General features: G+C 35.4%; 1 pseudogene; it reads left to right on the top strand.

The window, feature by feature from the left end:
• The window catches only part of LOC105060134 (transcription factor bHLH74-like), a 37,734-nt pseudogene extending 22,303 nt beyond the window's left edge, over positions 1 to 15,431 (top strand).
• The last annotated feature ends 4,211 nt before the right edge of the window (positions 15,432 to 19,642 follow it).

Raw genomic sequence — 19,642 nt, 5'->3', positions numbered from 1 at the left:
TTTTTAATATTTCAAGATTTTGAAATTATGATCTCATTTTCTGTAAAAATTAATGTTCAATATCTCATGACTCAAATTAAAATCAAATCTATCTCTTGTGAATAGAAGAAGATCAATGTCTCTATTCTTGCATAAGAACTTCATTCATCATCATTCATTTATTTATTTATTTATTTCAAAATATTAGCCACTCTTAATTTCAACCCATCATAAGATAGGAAAACATACTTCTATGAATCATTTGATGATATCCTAATCAATCAAAATTTAAAAATATTTTCTCTTATTTGTATTTTCAAAGGTTAAAGATTTATCATTTCAATCTCATTCTCGAACTTTTGATATTTTAATTCTCGATACAACTTCATCATTAAGTCATTTCATAAAGATCAATATCGTTATTGTTGATTGAATCAATATCACTATTTCTAGTCATCAAAATTTTCTTACTCAAACCCTCAAACTCTTAAATATTCTAATTCTTGAAGCAAATTTTATCATTAAGTCATTCCATAATAAAAATTAATAACTCAAAAATTGATCTAAATCAAAACTATATGTTTCTTATAATCAAAATCAATGTCTCTATTCTAAGTAAGTATATCAATTTTCTTCATCTAAACATTAACAACTCTTAATTAATCGATTCATTATCAAATTAAAATAACTCCAATCCATCTTTTGTAGAACAATCGTCCATATCAATAGATAACCTCCATCTTTTTCATTTAGTCAGAGAAATAATAATAATCAAAAGAGTCCAAACTTCAAATTTTATTATACCCTAGAGATAAATATTTGAGTATAATAACCTAAGATCGAAATCATTATTCGATAAATAATCTCAAATTCTTCCTAATAAATAGAGAATTATAAAATTTAATTCTAGGATAGAAAAAAATTTTATCTCTAAATATTCTAAATCTAAAATCAAAAATCAAGGGTCCACTCATCCTAGAATTAAGATGCTAAATATTTTTGTAGCATAGTAGGTAGAAGCACTATTTTTAAAAATTACATTAGGATATCTAAAATAACTCAAATAAAATATTATTCTTTCTAATATCAATAAATTTTTTGTATCAAATAATATCATCTATCATAATTTTTTGACTCAAAGAATCAACATTCCTGACTTGCTCAAAGTAATCCAGATTACCATGTTTTCGCTGCGCACTCTGATCTTACAATCAAAATTTCTTAGGTTCATCAAAAAAAAAGTTTGATCAAATTATTTCTTTACCTTATCAATAGAAAAGATCTAAAATTTTAAATTTCAATTGAAGTCAAAGATTAACTTTCGATTCTCATTCATACTTTTACTGGTGTACAATAATCTTGATTAACCCTTGAGTCCAATATCATATTTAAACCATCATATAGATTTACTATAGTCAATATGAATCAAATTTTAATTCTCATATCAATTCAATTCGATAATTTTTAAATAAAAAATCTTTATAAGTCAAATCAACGAGAAAATTCTTCGATGCTCCACCAAATTTGGACATAATCTGAATATATATTGTTGGGAATAGTATCCCAAAGCCAATCGTCAGCCTGTTGACGGTTGTGCTCCTTTTGTATTAGTACATAAATTATAAATAAATAAAAGTTATTTTGATATTTTTTCATCATAAATATTTCATCTTCTAATGAACTCCTGTGTTGTGGTGAAGTCCTTAGGACTATTTAGACTCGACAAAGGAGGATTTGTCGCTTAGTCCTTAAACATGTTCGCGACCAAATGATACGTTGTTACCAAAGACGACAACGTTTATCGAGCATAGGTCGTTGTGTGCCATATGGGTTGGTTGTCCTCATAACCAAAGAGTGTGGAGACACTCCTATGGCATACAAGTGAGATGTAATGGTACATCTGCACTGAATGTGACCAACTCCGAAGCTATTTCTGCTGTCAAGATTTGCTCCGATGGGATATGGGTATAAATGTCCCTCCGACCTGAGACCGCCACGGTGACTTGCAAGTAACTCACTGCACTTAGGCACTGGACGACCTAAATTTCTAATTCGATGACGGAAGGCTGCTGGGTGTAGTCAAGTACTTGACTTGTCGGTGCGTGTGTCAAGATGAGATTGACCACTCCAGTTTAGGAGCTGTGTACAGTCGTGTTTCAATTTAGCAAAATCTTGGCCAGGATAGTCCTAGTGAGGAGTCACAGGACTAATTGAGTTGAGCACGATTCGGATGATATCATCAGGGTTGACAGTTTAATCCTGAGTCGTCCTAAACACAGGGGTCAAAAGGGATGAATTATACGGTAACTATATTCACGTAGGTTCTGAATGTTGCGATTGTGATTATTCGATCTATCCGATCGTCGGGTACCATTGCTAGATGGTCACTTCGATTAGTACTGGAATTGATTTCTGTGCTACCGGCTTAGGTTCGAACCTGCGGGGTCACACACATTAGTGGTTCCTTTCTGATCAAATGGCTGATTATGACTCTTATGTGTCTAGGACTCTATGATTGAGAATTAGGATTCTTTGTTCATGAGTTTCACACATTTTGGGTACCGGGGTCAAAATTTTGAATTTTAAATTTTGAATTTGAAATTTGAACTCTTTGATCAGGGTTTCATATCGATGGTCTCTGATGCCTGATTGACCATCGGATTTGGACTCAATATTTATGAGAGATTTAATTAATGATTTGATCGCTAATTAACTCAATTTGATTGAGCAATTATTTTTGGATCAAGTTCAATTGAATTGGATTCAGTTTGGATTGACCCGATTAGGTTAAATGTTGACCTAATCGCTAAGGTGGTTTAGTCCCTGATTTGATCAGGAGTTAGGTTTAGTTAATTTCTGATTTGAGGTAGAATTTTATTGAGCCTAATTAAGCCTAATTAAGTTGGATTTAATTTATTCTAATTATGCTTAACCTATTTAGATTAGGTTGGCTCAATTAGGTTCAAACCACCTTGACTTTTCTCCCTGCGCCACCTCACTTCTTCTGTGCATATTTAAATTCACGAGAAGCAACTTCTCATGAATTTTCTCCACGTAGAAGCCATCCCATGCCCACCCTTGTGTGCCAAATATCTGGATAAAAATAAGTTGGTTGGCCATTCAAATTCAAAAGAAAGTTTGAATTTGAATGAGCAACCAACTAATCCATGCGCCATGGTCTTATCTTGTGCGCCCCATATTTTACACGAAAAAATATTTCTCGTGTAAACTCTCCATGCACAAATTAACTCATGCCCCTTCTCTTCTCATGCACAAGTGGATAGGGATGAGTTGGTTTTGCATTTGAATTCAAATTTGATTTGAATTCAAATGTGCAACCACTTATCTTTATCCTCTCACGCGGATAAGACACGTTCGACGTTGTTTTAAAAAGAGGAGAAAGGTGGGACGTGCGTAGAAATTTTAGGAGAGAAACTTTGGGGCACGAGAAAAGTTTGTGTGCAAGGTGAAGGTCCAAAACCTTCCGAGAGAAAAAGAAAGAAAAAAAAGAAAATTGAGCGCAGGGTTTCTAGTGTGTACCCTAGGGTTTCTACCTAGGGTTTGGGAAGTGAGATTGGTGTGCCACGAGTGTCGTGAGTCCACCAAATTTTAGGAAGAGATCCATCAGCCTCTCAAGCAACCGTGCAAATGATCTGAAGCATTCGAAGAGTCAGCACACATTGATCGAAGGAGTTTGATCAACATTTGCCATCAAAAGGGTGAAATCACGAACTAGCATTCGTGAGGAGCTGATCCGACGGGAGCTTCATGTGGATGATCTGCAGAGGTTAGATATTTGTGTAGCTGTGACGTGATGATCAGAGCCCCCCGATGGTGATCAGATTGCGGTGATCGACTACCCGCAAAAGATGATGTGTTCTGAATACAGTACTGTAAAAGGTTTACTGATTCAAATTTGAATTTCAAATTTAAATGCATGCTATTGTATCATATTTAGATCCTAGTGTAGAGTTAATTAGTATTAATTAATGAGATTAATTAATAATTCTACTGTAAAATAGTAATTTTGAAAAAAATTTAAAATTATCATTTTGCCCCTGCACTAAATTTTCGCTACAAATGGTATCAGAGCATGGTTCTAGAATATGATATATATATGCATGCGTAGATTAAGGTGTAATCTATAAGTTTAAATTTAAAATTCAAAATTTAAAATTCAAAAAAAAAAAATTAAAATTTAAAATTTAAAATTTAAAATTTGTTAGAAGTTTCAAATTTAAAATTCAAAATTTGAAATTTGAAATTTGGTTGAAATCTCAAATTTGAAATTTAAAATTTGAAATTCAAAATTTGAAATTTAAAATTTAAAATTCAAAATTCAAAATTTAAAATTCAAAGATTGGAAATTCAAAATTTAAAATTTGGTTGAAATCTCAAATTTGAAATTTAAAATTTGAAATTTGAAATTTGAAATTTAAAATTTAAATTTTGAAATTGGTATATTTAGATATACTTGATCCAAGTAGCAAGTAATCTAATTGGGTTGGTTGCCATGGCCGTTCGGTCATAGGAGAAAAGTAGGGTTTAAAGGCCCTCTCTTCCCATTTGATGGGGTCTCCTATGGTGGTAGGGGTGCCGATGCAATTATATCCCATACCGATGAAGCAGCGAAAGGACTTAATTAAGAAATTTATCATGAATATATTAGATTAGATCTAAAAAAAAAATTATGATTTATTTTGAGTTATTTTCTGTTATGAAATGAGCAATAGGATTGCTGTTTATAAATTGTGCTGACCCGTTTGTGAAATGAGTCAACACATTTGGTGAACAAAAAATAAAATCTTTCAAAATTTGAAAATTATTTTCAAAATACCAAACCCTGACCCATCAGTCCAAGTACTTAATTAAAAGAATTAAGTATTGTCTAGTAGGTCTAGAATTGTGAATTAAGACCTAAGACAATTGCATAAACTTGTGGGTCAATGGGTTAGATGAATTAGGTCCATAATTGGGTTAGACCTAAGGTTAGCTTAAAAAATAGACTAAATGGAGTAATTGGTCAAATCTAATCAAAAGTTGAATTAGATTAGGTCAAGGATACTCTAGACTCAACTTCAATAGTTGTAGTTGAATGGGTCCATGTCTTTAACTAGACCAAGATGGACTTAATTCATGGCTACGCGGTGGAGCCCTATTTACTAAGTTGATCAAAATTAAAACTAATGAACCGGTTGGTGTCTAAGGTAAGTTCGGCAGTTTTGACCAGTGGTTCTTAAGCGGGAGCTACTTGCATTGATTCGATCATTGACGAGTTAATGGCAAATCCCCACCACTGATCTCACTTACCTGGCCAATCTGGTAAGTTAGATTTTGATTAGATCACTTGGTGATTAGAGCTCACCCATGTCATTAGGTAAATCAGTGTGACTGATTTAGGTGCTCCTAATGCTAGCTTTAATTAAATTCTTTTTTAATCTGACTTGGTGAAGTCAGTGGGAGGATTGAAATTGGCTGGATGATTTCTTCTCTACTATTCTTTAATAAAATCTTCAAAATTATTAGGTCCCTAAAATGATTAAGTTATAATGATAACTAAGTCATAGCCTCCCATTAAGTGAGTGATAATGACTCCATTAGTTCAATGATCATTGGAGGCCCAAAGGCCTGGTGCTCATTGGCTAATGGAATTATTATTCATAATATGATAATTTGATTGAGTCTTTCTGATGGTGGTTAGGTTGGCCGGCCAAAGTCGGGCCTGATCATTTATTGGTCCGATTCAATAAATTAAGTCATGTTAATGGTTGGATCTAACCAGATCTTTTCAGTGGAGGCCTGTGATGAAAAAATATCAAAATAACTTTTATTTATTTATAATTCATGTACTAATACAAAAGGAGCACAACCATCAACAGGCTGACGATTGGCTTTGGGACACTATTCCCAACAATCTCCCACTTGGCCTAAAGCCTATCGGTGCAGTATCTAATACCCATCTTCGACTTGTAGTCATTGAACTCCTTCACCGCAATGGCTTTAGTGAATGGGTCGGCCAGGTTCTCCTTCCCGTCGATCTTCTGAAAGTCGACATCACCTCGATCCACGATCTCTCGGATGAGATGGTAGCGGCGCAGAATATGCTTCGTGAGCTGGTGTGCCTTTGGTTCCTTCACCTGAGCAATGGCTTCAGAGCTGTCGCAGTAGAGCAGAACTGGACCAACAAGGGAGGGTGCTACTCCGAGCTCGGTGATGAATTTTCTCAGCCACACCGCTTCTTTGGCAGCATCTGATGCAGCAATATACTCTGCCTCGCATACTGAATCAGCCACAGTGTGCTGCTTGGAACTCTTCCAGCAGACAGCCCCACCATTAAGGGTAAAAATAAATCCTGACACACTCTTGCTATCATCGCGATCAGACTGAAAACTAGAGTCTGTAAACCCTATAAGTCTCAAGTCCGATTCACCATATATAAGCCACTGGTCCTTAGTATTTCTTAAATACTTCAAGATGGTTTTAACAATCTTCCAGTGATTCTCTCCTGGATCAGATTGGTATCTACTCACTACCCCTAGTGAGTATGCCACATCTGATCGTGTACATGTCATGGCGTACATGATAGATCCCACTGCCGAAGCATATGGAATCCTACCCATACGATATCATCCACATACAATACCAGAAATACTACTACTGGACCATTAGCCCACTTATAAATGCAGGGCTCTTCTCCGTTCTTAACGAAGCCATACGTTTTGATCATCCTATCAAAACGTATGTTCCAACTCCGAGATGCCTGCTTAAGTCCATAAATGGACCTCTGTAGCTTGCACACCTTAGACTCATCTGTGGATGTGAACCTTTCAGGTTGTATCATATACACCTCTTCGTCCAGCTCTCCATTTAGGAAAGCTGTCTTCACATCCATCTGCCAGATTTTATAGTCCAGATGGACAGCTATCGCAAGCATAATCCGAATGGATTTGAGCATTGCCATAGGAGAAAACGTCTCGTCATAGTCTATACCATAATGTTGACGATATCCCTTGGCAACCAGACGGGCTTTATAGGTCTCCACCTTTCCGTCTGCGCTCCTCTTCCTTTTGAAGACCCACTTACACCCTATGGGTTTTACTCCTTCGGGTGGGTCAACCAATGTCCACACATCGTTGACCTTCATGGACTCCATTTCGGATTTCATGGCCTCTAGCCATTTCTCAGAGTCAGGTCTCTGCATTGCATCCATGTAGGTGATCGGATCCTCATCATTTTCATCAAGTTCGACAGGATCACCATCCCGGACCAAGAAACCATAGTATCTGTCCGGTTGATGTGGTACTCTACCAGACCGCCTTAAGGGTGCATAATCAATGGGCTCCAGATCTGATCTAATCAAATCCGGTTCAGGTTCAGTAATATGTGTCGATTTTTCTACTTGTCGAACTTCGTCAAGTTCGATCTAAGAGGCAACAATTTTTTCACTAAGGAACTCCTTTTCTAAAAAAATTACCTTAAGGCTGACAAACACCTTTTGCTCATCAGCAAGGTAGAAATAATACCCTTTGGTCTCTTTTGGGTACCCTATAAAATTATACTTGTCAGACCTAGGTCCAAACTTGTCTGTAATTAAACGTTTAACATAAGTCGGACACCCCCAAACCCTAAGGTGCGAGAGTACTGGCTTACGTCCTATCCATATCTCATATGGCGTTTTGGCTACAGATTTACTCGGACTCTATTTAGAAGGTAACAAGCCGATTCGAGCGCATATCCCCAGAGGAAGATCGGCAGACCAGCAAACCCATCATGGATCGAACCATGTCTAACAGGGTCCGATTCCTCCTTTCAGACACACCATTATGCTGTGGTGTTCCAGGAGGAGTCCATTAAGAGAGAACCCATTCTCCCCTAGATACGTCAGAAACTCATTGGAAAGGTATTCACCTTCTCGATCAGATCGAAGAGTTTTAATACACTTCTCAGTTTGTTTTTCTACCTCATTTTGGAATAGTTTGAACATTTCAAATGATTTCGACTTATGGTTCATTAAATAGACATACCCATACCTAGATAGGTCATCTGTGAAGGTTATGAAGTAGAAAAATCCACCTCTTGCACTTGAGCTCATTGGTCCACATACATCAGAATGTACCAGACCTAAGAGTTTACTGGCTCGCTCACCTTTTTCAGTAAAAGGTGACTTGGTCATCTTTCCAAGAAGACAGGACTCACAGGTTGGAAGTGATTCACAATCACTAACTTCAAGAATTCCTTCTTGAGCCAACCTGTTTATCCTGTTCTTATTGATATGACCTAGCCTATAGTGCCAAAGGTAGACTTCTGACACATTATCTATTCTAGAGCGTTTACCGAAGTTTTGAACCACATTAACAGGCTGTAATAGTAAGTAAATTCTATTATTTAATTATCCAACAAATATTGTAACACCATTCAAAATGATATTGCAAATATTTTTTTTTATTAAAAAATCATAACCGTACATGGCCAAAAGGCCTACAGAAATAATATTTAATAAAAAACTTGGATAATAGTGACATTCACTCAGAATTACATTACGAGAATTGATTACAAGACTCATGATTCCTAAAGCTAGAACTGGAACTTTGCTTCCATCTCCAACGTTCAGGAACCTCTCGCCTTCATCAAATCTCCTACTGACCTGCAGACCCTGCATCGAATTACAAATATGATAAGGGCTTCCGGTATCCAATACCCAGGCAGTAGTATCACAAATCGAAAAGTTGCAAGGAGTTATCATATAATTACCTTGCTTCTTCTTTGGCTTGTTCGGGTCCAGGGAGGCAATGTATTGAGGACAGTTCCTCTTCCAATGCCCCTGCTTCTTGCAAAAGAAGCACTCCGCCTAGCTCTGGTCGTGCTTGCGCTTCTTGGTCTGACCCTGTGCTACTGTCCCAGCATGAGATTGCACCTTCTTATTTTTCCACTATATTCACCGACTCCTTATGGAGTTGGTGATCCTTTTCAACGTTCTGCAGCAACCCCAACAATCCGTGGTAGTTTACTGCAGGCTTTGTCATTCGAAAATGAGTAAGGAGTGGGAGGAAGGACTTGGGCAAGGAATTAAGGATCGCATCCTTACCGAGCTGCTCGTGCAGAGGAAAGCCCAATTTGCTTAGGCGCTCAATCATCTCAATCATGTACAGTACATGATCAGTGACTGAGGCTCCATCCCTCATCCGAGCATTGAAAATGGCACAACTAGTTTTGTGCCTTTCAACGTTGTCAGGCGTGCCAAAGGAGTCGTTCAACATTTGAAGCATCTCCTGTGGCTGGGCGTTCTCAAACCTTCGGCTGAACTCGTCATTCATTGCTGCCAGCATAATACATCGAACAGTGGTGCGGTCATTGAGCCACTTCAAGTAAGTGTCTCGGATCGCCTTACTAGTGTTCGGAGCTGACTCCTCAGGTGCTGGATCCGTTACTACATAAAGGATCCGCTCATGCTCAAGGACGATTTTCAATTTTCGATACCAGCTATCGAAATTAGGTCCCATGAGCTTGTCATTATCTAATAATGACCGGAGCGACAGGGTAGTGGCCATAGCTGCATAAAGAAAAACGAGACCTCTATTAGTACATAAATTAATACTAAAGACTTGGACTTTAGTCTAAAGTTTTTTTCAATATTTTTATGAACTGGTAGCCTCATCCTCCAATTCAAAGAATTACTTTAATTCCTTAATGGGTACTAGAATCCACACAGACTACACACGAGCCCAACTTTGGTTGGTCAACCCATGTGCATCTATGGGACTAATTAACTCAATTTGATTGAGTAATTATTTTTGGATCAAGTCCAATTGAATTGGATTCAGTTTGGATTGACCCGATTAGGTTAAATATTGACCTAATCGCTAAGGTGGTTTAGTCCCTGATTTGATCAGGGGTTAGGTTTAGTTAATTTTTGATTTGATTAGGATTTTATTGAGCCTAATTAAGCCTAATTAAGTTGGATTTAATTTATTCTAATTATGCTTAACCTATTTAGATTAGGTTGGCTCAATTAGGTTCAAACCACCTTGACTTTTCTCCCTGCGCCACCTCACTTCTTCTGTGCATATTTAAATTCACGAGAAGCAACTTCTCGTGAATTTTCTCCACGCAGAAGCCATCCCACGCCCACCCTTGTGTGCCAAATATATGGATAAAAATAAGTTGGTTGGCCATTCAAATTCAAAAGAAAGTTTGAATTTGAATGAGCAACCAACTAATCCATGCGCCATGGTCTTATCTTGTGCGCCCTATATTTTACACGAGAAAATGTTTCTCGTGTAAACTCTCCATGCACAAATTAACTCACGTCCTTTCTCTTCTCACGCACAAGTGGATAGGGATGAGTTGGTTTTGCATTTGAATTCAAATTTGATTTGAATTCAAATGTGCAACCACTTATCTTTATCCTCTCACGCGGATAAGACACGTTCGACGTTGTTTTAAAAAGAGGAGAAAGGTGGGACGTGCGTAGAAATTTTAGGAGAGAAACTTTGGGGCATGAGAAAAGTTTGTGCGTAAGGTGAAGGTCCAAAACCTTCCGAGAGAAAAAGAAAGAAAAGAAAGAAAATTGAGCGCAGGGTTTCTAGTGTGTACCCTAGGGTTTCTACCTAGGGTTTGGGAAGTGAGATTGGTGTGCCACGAGTGTCGTGAGTCCACCAAATTTCAGGGAGAGATCCATCAGCCTCTCAAGCAACCGTGCAAATAATTTGAAGTATTCAAAGAGTCATCACATATTGATCGAAGGAGTTCGATCAACATCTGCCATCAAAAGGATGAAATCACGAACTAGCATTCGTGAGGAGCTGATCAGACAGGAGCTTCGTGTGGACGATCCGCAGAGGCCAGATATTTGTGTGGCTGTGACGTGACGATCAGAGCCCCCCGACGATGATCAGATTATGGTGATCGACTACCCACAAAAGATGATGTGTTCTGAACACAGTACTGTAAAAGGTTTACTGATTCAAATTTGAATTTCAAATTTAAATGCATGCTAGTGTATCATATTTAGATCCTAATGTAGGGTTAATTAGTATTAATTAATGAGATTAATTAATAATTTCACTGTAAAATAGTAATTTTGAAAAAAAATTAAAATTACCATTTTGCCCCTGCACTAAATTTTCGCTACATATATGAATTTCAAATCATTATTATTATTTTTTTTTCTAAAATTTCTATCATCAAGATCTTCAATATCTATCAAATATCTTTTCATAACAATCATACAAGCTTCAAAAAAAAAATCAAATCTTCATTTAATAATAGATTCAATTAGGGACCTCGTTAACAAAAGCAAAGGAACTCATATCAATTTCTAAATCCAAAATTTCTAAATTATAAATTCACAGGGATCCTTTAGTCTGCAATAAATATAAATCAGATCTTTTATCTTAATCTAAAGATATCAATTTTTCATTAACAACCTCAACAATAATATCAGAAAATCTCTTGATCAACTTAGATACGAAATCTTTAAATTGAAATTTCACACACATCATGTAGTCCAGATCCATTATTTAGATCTAAGGATGACGATTAAAGATTCCAGTATGATGAATATTCTACAACCTCAAAATCAATTTCATCAATAAGAAATAAGCTTCTTTGCAATATCCTCAAATATGTATTTATCCTAATATGTCACTTCATATATAATTCACATACCAAGTTCAATTTCGATAAATATTCCAATCAAGCATCATAAGAGACTTTCTTAATTCATCCTGGAATAATATTTTATCATCAAATCTTTATCTTGTCAATAATAGTCAACTTCTCAACTAGAAGTAATATCATAGTATTATTCTCACATCGAATTTGAACTTACGATTCACTTGAATAACCAATGATCAAATTAATAACCATAATGCACAATAAAATTTTGTGTCAATCCTTTTGTGATTACTTTCAATCAAGATCTAACTAATCATATCATGATCTATAGGTTATCCATCATATTTCAACCTCCATATGTCATAATCTCTGACGATCCTTTTATACATAATCTCAATGTTTAATCAAAAATTATAAATATTTCTCCTACTACAATCATCAAAGATCTACACTATAATGTCCCTGGTGTCTATCCACTTACACCAATTCTATATCCGATTCTATGTTTCATAATTCATCCACCTGGCTCTGATATCACTTTAATTGTCACGCCTCCGATCCGAGATTGTGAATCGAGGGTCATGGCAACCGCCGCATACTCATAGAAAATTCTTCCCATAAGCATGCCAGGCATCTTATCATACTATCCTAAAACAATAGTGAATAATTAGTTAATAATTTAAATCCAAAATATAACGACCTAATTTTTTTTTTTTAATATCTCAATAAATTCAACAATGATTCATAGTCCTTACATCAAATTCAATAAGACTTTTAACCGAAAATAAAAGTATAGAGATTTTACTTCTGATCACTCTTCCCTACATATCTGGTATCATCTTAATTCCTCAACATCTGTAAAAATAGTAAAATAAGAGGTAATGAGCTAGACAGTCCAGTAAGCAATGATCACTTTTCAATAGATTTTATCAGGTATTTAAGTAAATAATCATTTATAGAAAATAAGCATATAGAGTTCATCAATTCGAAATAAATTTCAATTATGCAACATAATTCATGCCAAATTCATTTCTTTTTCAAAAATTCAAGTTTCTTTTCAAATTTCAATTTCTTTTGTTCTTCAATTCTTTTCGTCAACCATGAGCTATGACCACATTTTTCCTGTGGCAGGGTCATAACACCGCGTATCTTCTTGTGGTGAGCTGTGAATCATCTGGCAGCAAAGTCCTTCGGAATCGCTGGTCTCTCTAGCAGTTTGTCGCTGGTCTCTCTGACGACGTAAACCCTCAGGATAAATCAATTGCCAACGTATATGCCTCCATTGGCAGGGTCCTTTACATAGTCAGATTGTCAATTCTTATTGTTTCTTATATCATAATTCTTCATAAATCATGTTTCATATTCTAATTTCGATAAGAAAATATATAATCATGTAGTATTGAAATCAATCAATATAATGCATCATGGAATCAATATGTTCAATCATGCTTCATCATAATATTTCAAATAAGATATTTTCATAACAAAATACCATTCATCCAATTCATGCATCGTTTCACAAATCATGTCAGAAAAATCATTATAATTTATCGATAAATCTAGAAGAAGTAAAACATTACTTACTTTGAACGCATTCCAATAAATCCACATAATTCTATAAATTTTCTTTCAAAAATTCTGTTCGTAGATCATATCGCGATATCCCATGATCAAACATCCACAATTTTATACAGAATCAATTTCAATAATTAGAAAGAATACGAATACCATATTTCAACGCTTTAGATTGGGTCCGATCATCTAATTTTATCTAATCAAAATCTAATTAGGACCTAAACGATCCAAAGTTTGACTATCAGATCAAATCGGATAAGAAGTGATAGGACCGAGGTTTCTTCATCGATTTTATAAAACCAAGTGGAGAGAGAAAATCAGAGGAGAGAGAATTCATGAGGTACAATTCGAATTGATCAGGTGACACAATCCAACATTACGATTGGTCCAATATCTCGATTGATGAAATCAACATGATCAAATCAAGTCATGGCTAGATCGAAATCATGGATAATCAAATCTAAAGATTCATGGTCTGATTAAGGTGGGTGCCAGTACACTGTCTGACAATCATGGATCAGAGTTCTTCATTAGAATCAGATCAGGACTATTAAAAAAAATTTCTTCATTCACTAACCTTTTTTAGAGAGAGAATCAATCAAGAGAGAATATTTTAGAGAGAAAAAATTCTAGAGAGAGAAAACTCATCTTGAATTCTTCAGACAATATGATTCAACAAATCCGATCGATCGGATCAAATCATTCTGAAATTATCATGTAGACAATTCAATAAGATCATGAGAAATAAAATTTAAAAATATCTGATCTGATCAAAGTGGATGTCGATGTACCGTCCGACGATCACAAATCAAAAATTCATCACGAGAATCATTTAAATTCATCATCATTCTTATCAAAATTCTAAAAATCTTAGGAGAGAGAAAGTCCAATTCTAGAGAGAGAAAATACTAGTTCAGGCTGAAGGAAGAGAGGGAAGAGAAAGAAACTCTCTTTCTATTATTTTATTATTTATATCATTATTTATTAATTAATTAATTTTATTTTTTTTCTTTCTTCTTTTCTTTCTTTCTTTTTTTTTCTTTTTCTTCACGGAAGAGAGAGAAAAGAAAATCCTATTTATTATTATTATATTATTATTATATTATTTTTCTTCTTCTTTTTCTTTTTTTCCTTTCTCTTTTCTTTTTCTTTTTCCTTTTTCTTTTTTTCTTTCTCTTTTCTTTTTTTTTTCTTTTCTTTTCTTTTCCTTCTTCTTCTTCTTTTCTTTTCTTCTTCCCGGGCTTCCTTTGGGCCGAAACAGGGGATCTTTGATCTCCTCATTGGTTGGCCGGCCGGCGGCGCAGCCGGCGTGGGGATGGTCGGTGGCCGAAGGAGAGGTGATCCGACGGCAAGAGGAGATCAAACCGATGGTCAGCGGTGACCACCGGCGACGGAAAAATAGCAAAAAAAAAGATTCTTCCGCAATAAAATCCGGCGACTCCAGTCGCCGGCGAGCATGCACACAGGTATGGAAAGGAAAGGGGAGAAGAGAGGAAGGGGAAGAAAGCTTACCTTGGCCGCCGGCGAGACTTTTCCGATGAACAATTGGACGGCACAGGTACGAGTCACCGTGAGGATTTTTCGATGATTGCCGCCGACTGGATCCCAGGTCTTTGGTGGAAGGGAGAGAGGAGGGATCTCCTCCTTAAATAGAGCCGGAGGGAGCTTGTTTCTGACTCCGATTGGGAGCCGGCGAGAGGAGGATTCTTCTCCCCTGTTTTTTTCTTTTTTTTTTTTTTTTTTTTTTGGGCTTTGGTGGGCTGGAATTCTTGTTCGGGCTAGGCCATCACAGTTTCTCACTTCATAGATGCTTCACTCACGAAGTAGAAGCCCAGCAATTCTTGGGTTTGATACTGAATTAACCCAAATCCACCCTCATTTGCATGGACCATCCTCTTGTCAATCCAAGCAACGAGAAATGGTTCTTTCAAGCAAACCAATTTCAGGACGCATTCTAAGAGCCACCAACTCTCACATATTTCCCCTTTGTCAGGTAATATGAAGCCTCTAGAAGCACGACCTGCGAAGTGCATTAGCAATTTATACTGATTTGGATCATGGATATTATGCGGACATCAACAGTATGGTATGCTGAATTCCAAAATATTTTTCAGTTGGGTCTCATTTCTAACCCACCTCTCGATTGTGAGGAGCTGAACGGCAAACATCCATATCTTCATTCAATAATGTTTCGAAGATTTATCTTTTCAGGTTCATGAAATTTGTTTGCTATTGCAGGTCAAATGAAGGTGCAGCCATGAACAATTTAAGGGAATGCAGAATTTAGATACTCCTAAGATGTTACATATATAGTCAGTGGCATTTTTATTTGCTTGAAGCAAAGATTGTGTTATTTGTTGTCATATTGGTTGTTTGAGTTACCATTTATATAATGTTATTATTGTAATTTGTAGTCATTGATTTTTCTTTTTAATGTCACTAACCAGGACCTCATCTAGAAAAAGCTAGTTGGAAGTCGTAATTTGGGTTTCTAAGTCCTATATAAGTACTCAAGATTTTTTCGATGAAAAATCAATGTGAGATTAAACACATACCAATACAGATCGTCACATGCTTCTTCTATTTAAGTCCTGACATCCTCACCTATAGATGGCAATGGATTAGATATAGGTTAAGTTGGTCAATACCTGTACCCATCCTGCAATTAAAATCTTCATTACCCATATCCATCCCATAACTATCTTGGGCCGAGCCGTGATAGTGCAGGTCGGATAGATAAGATGGATTGGATTACGTTTGAGCGGGTCAAGAACTCATCATGCAAATATTATAAAATAATTGTAACTTTGAAAGAGAAGATTTTGATTAAGATTATATCGGATCATATTCAAGATGGGGCATACTATTATACATTTTGCCATTCCTATCGTCGGAAGGATAATCCATTTAAATCCAATCACACGTGCTAATCGGGAAGCATAATCCATTTAAATCCAATCACATGTGCCACGATTAGCTCATAGTCTTGCTCTGATATAATTTGCCACAACTTAGAATGTTATCTAAAAAGATTAGCCGAAAGATATTATTTGGATTCCTAAGTTCTGTATAGTTATCCATAATCTCTCCAGTAAATAATCAATATGGGATTAAACATACGTTCACACATATTCTCATATTAATACTGTTGTTTATCTGGTAACGATATTTGTTATGCACTTTGTTGCATTTAATTAGCTGAAAAGGTGGATTGGAGATACTTTGAGATCCGTTCTTTCTATTCTACATTATTAATGAACAATATTCTAGTTCTGACTAGAATGCCTCATCATCAAGAAAAATGTGTCAGCTGTTTCCACGCTATCCTCATGGCTGCGCCTTGCATTGCTGGCCCATCACTGGACTCTTCTTAAGTCAAGATCCTCTACGAAACCTTGACAAATTTGATGATGGGCTTCTTTTTTCCTTCACGTTGCAGACTTCCAAGAACAAAAAGCATCTAGAATTCTTTTCTACGTTCCCAGCCCGACACATCATTCACAGTTGCATTTGTACAGATCAAAGGGAAGGTCTTGGCCTACAATGACCTCTGCTCCGTTATAAAGTTCTTGAAGCTCTCTTCCCTTCCCTTGAATTTGCACTGATCCGTAGATATCTGATATTTCACAGCTAGCACTTGTTTTTTTTTTTTTTGAGAGAACCACTTAGGGCTGAAAACGGATCGAATATAGATCAAATATCAGTACATCCACATATATTTTGTTTGACGAATATAAATTTAGATGCGGATATTAGTCGGATACAAAAATTTATATTCATATTTAATTTAAATGGATACGGATGTAAATGAAATATTGAAAAAATAGATATAAATATAAATATAAGCTAGATAATCAAATTTTGTGACCATAGATCAAAGATATACTAAGTGTACGATAAATTAAGTTAATGGCACCTCAATATGGTTATATATTTCTATTAAAAATTTACAAGTACTCTACATAATTAACTAGGATTACAAATAGAATCAGATATTCAAATATGGATTGGATAATTGCCTATTCATATCCATATCTGTTGTTCTTTAATGGATATGGATACAAAGACAATATTAGTCGAATGCTTCAACTTCTATTCATATTTGGATAAATTTGAATATGAAAGTAAATCTAAATAAATATTATCCTATCTATTTTCACCATTAGAACCAGCACATATTACTTGATCCAAAAAATGAGCCACTAAATGGCCATAGAAAACCATATTCTATTGTTCACTTCATGACAATTCATTGTCATTGCGACTGACAAGAAGAATGACGAAGAAAAGAGGAAAAAAGTAAAAAAAAAAAATAATTCTATATTTTATTTTTTTTCAGAAAAGGGGTTCCCACATCTCTCTCTCAAGGAAAAAAAAGGGACCAACGTGTACTTTAGTAACATGCATAAAAGAATAGTGCGTCCTTTTTTTTTTTTGGTAGAAATAGTGCGTTCTTTAATGTAGGCATAAAAGAACTAGAGGTTCAATGGAAGAAAAATTGGGTTTAAAGTGGCCAACATTGATGCTACTTAGCATTTGCAATGTGCATATATTGATGGTTTAGTGTCTGATCCAAACATGGACCGCTTGTTTGGTTAGAACAATGCCATTTTATAAGAGGTGGTACATGGGAAAATGGATCATCCACCATCCGAACTTTCCTTCTATCATCACTTTGGCATACTTCCCATGAGCTAGTGATGACAATAACTCAAGGAAAGATCAGTAGGTGGATGGATGGGGACATCTACTTTCTCTTCATCCATAAAAAGTACAATTTTCCAAATGGACTAATATAGTCTCACCAAAATAGTGGGACCTAGATATTGGTCACCGATGAGCGAAGCCATCCAAAAATTTATCGTGCTATATTTAAAGAAATGTGGCTCTATTGGTGTTGTATCTTTCGTGCCCGAAAATAATTGATGTTCTTTCATGAAATCAGCCACTAGATCATGTCTCACATATATCTCAAATACTCTGCACTTTTTTTCATCAGTCTACACAAATCTTAAAGTAGTCATTGCGCAATCCAATGGTTGAAGTCACGCAAAAAAAGATGAATCGTTCTTTTGCTCAAAAGATATTACGTGAACCCCTTCATGATATTGGATGGAGATTTCCTTGCCGCTGAAGTCAGTATTTCAACCTTTCACTTTGCGAGGTGTTATATCAATCAAAAAAGGAACATGATATTTAGCAGTCCTTTATTTTAACTTTTCCCCATTTTATTGAAGCATTTCTTGAAGAATGTAGTTTAGTTATTCACCAACCACTCTATGATTTATAATTTACAAACTTCTCATGTTCTTGACTTTTCAGATCCATGCTTGTAGGAAAACAAATAAAATAAATCAATTGCTTTGTACGGGTACATTTATTCTTTCAAAATTTATGTATAGTCTTTGCATAAGATTTTACCAAATTTTCACTTGTCGAACCAAAGTTTGAACATGTTTCTTATTATTTTTGATGACCTCCATATGCGACTAACCAAAGTAGCGCCTCTCATTTTCACGTCCCCAAGTTAACATTGAAAAAATGGATCGAGACAAGGAAAGCTATATAATTTAGGGGAATAGCAAAAAGCAGGTTTGAAACCTTTTTTTGACCCATTCATCTAAAAAAGATGACAACGATTCTATTTACAGATAAGTTCAAGCTGTTGTAAAGCTATTTATATTTTTCACCCATAAAAAGGGAAAAACTAGATTTAATCTTTTTATTTTCCAAAGAATTTAGTGTTTGATGGTAGATGCCTTTTTCTTATATCCATCCAAAAGGTTGTTAGACCCTAAACCCAATATCCGGATCGATCACGCCACGGCCGCACACTCTCAGAACAAGAGCAAGATCCTAAAGAATATATAAGACCTTAAAATTCATTACAATCTTAAAATTCCATAAATATTATTAATCTCAATTCATAACAAATATTTTACATTAATAAATATCAAATATTATATAATTTAGGTCATCCAATTGATATTAATGATGCTCTATCTAATCAATTCTTTCAAATTGAAATATGAACCTGAACCAAATATAAAGTATCCTGTGACTCTCAAAAAGAAAAGAAAGAAGAGGGTTGTGAAATTTACAACCCAGCAACAATCTCCGCACAACCACATCAATATAATGATATAATTTAAAAATAGCAATAAATAATAAAATATCATATTAAATATCCAAAATAATTCAAACATCCATATAAACATTTATCAAATATCTATCGTATCAAAAGAGATATATCATGATATAACAACAAGTAAAATTATTTATTTAGTATTAGTTTTGTATATCTTATCATCTGTTCCTCTTATCACAATTCCATATTTCTTAATTTTTTTCTTTTCGACTTTAGACTCACTAAGATCATATCCCAATCCATGATTGATCAAATTTTAATACATAAACTCATAGAGATTATCCTAGGCATAAGCTTCTGGAGGCTGTCTCAGGCATAAGCTTT

This window comes from Elaeis guineensis, chromosome 6, assembly GCF_000442705.2.
Source record: "Elaeis guineensis isolate ETL-2024a chromosome 6, EG11, whole genome shotgun sequence".
NCBI classification, from domain to species: domain Eukaryota; kingdom Viridiplantae; phylum Streptophyta; class Magnoliopsida; order Arecales; family Arecaceae; genus Elaeis; species Elaeis guineensis.
The sequence above is the reverse complement of the archived record's forward strand: the minus strand, read 5'-3'. Positions and strand labels throughout refer to the sequence as shown.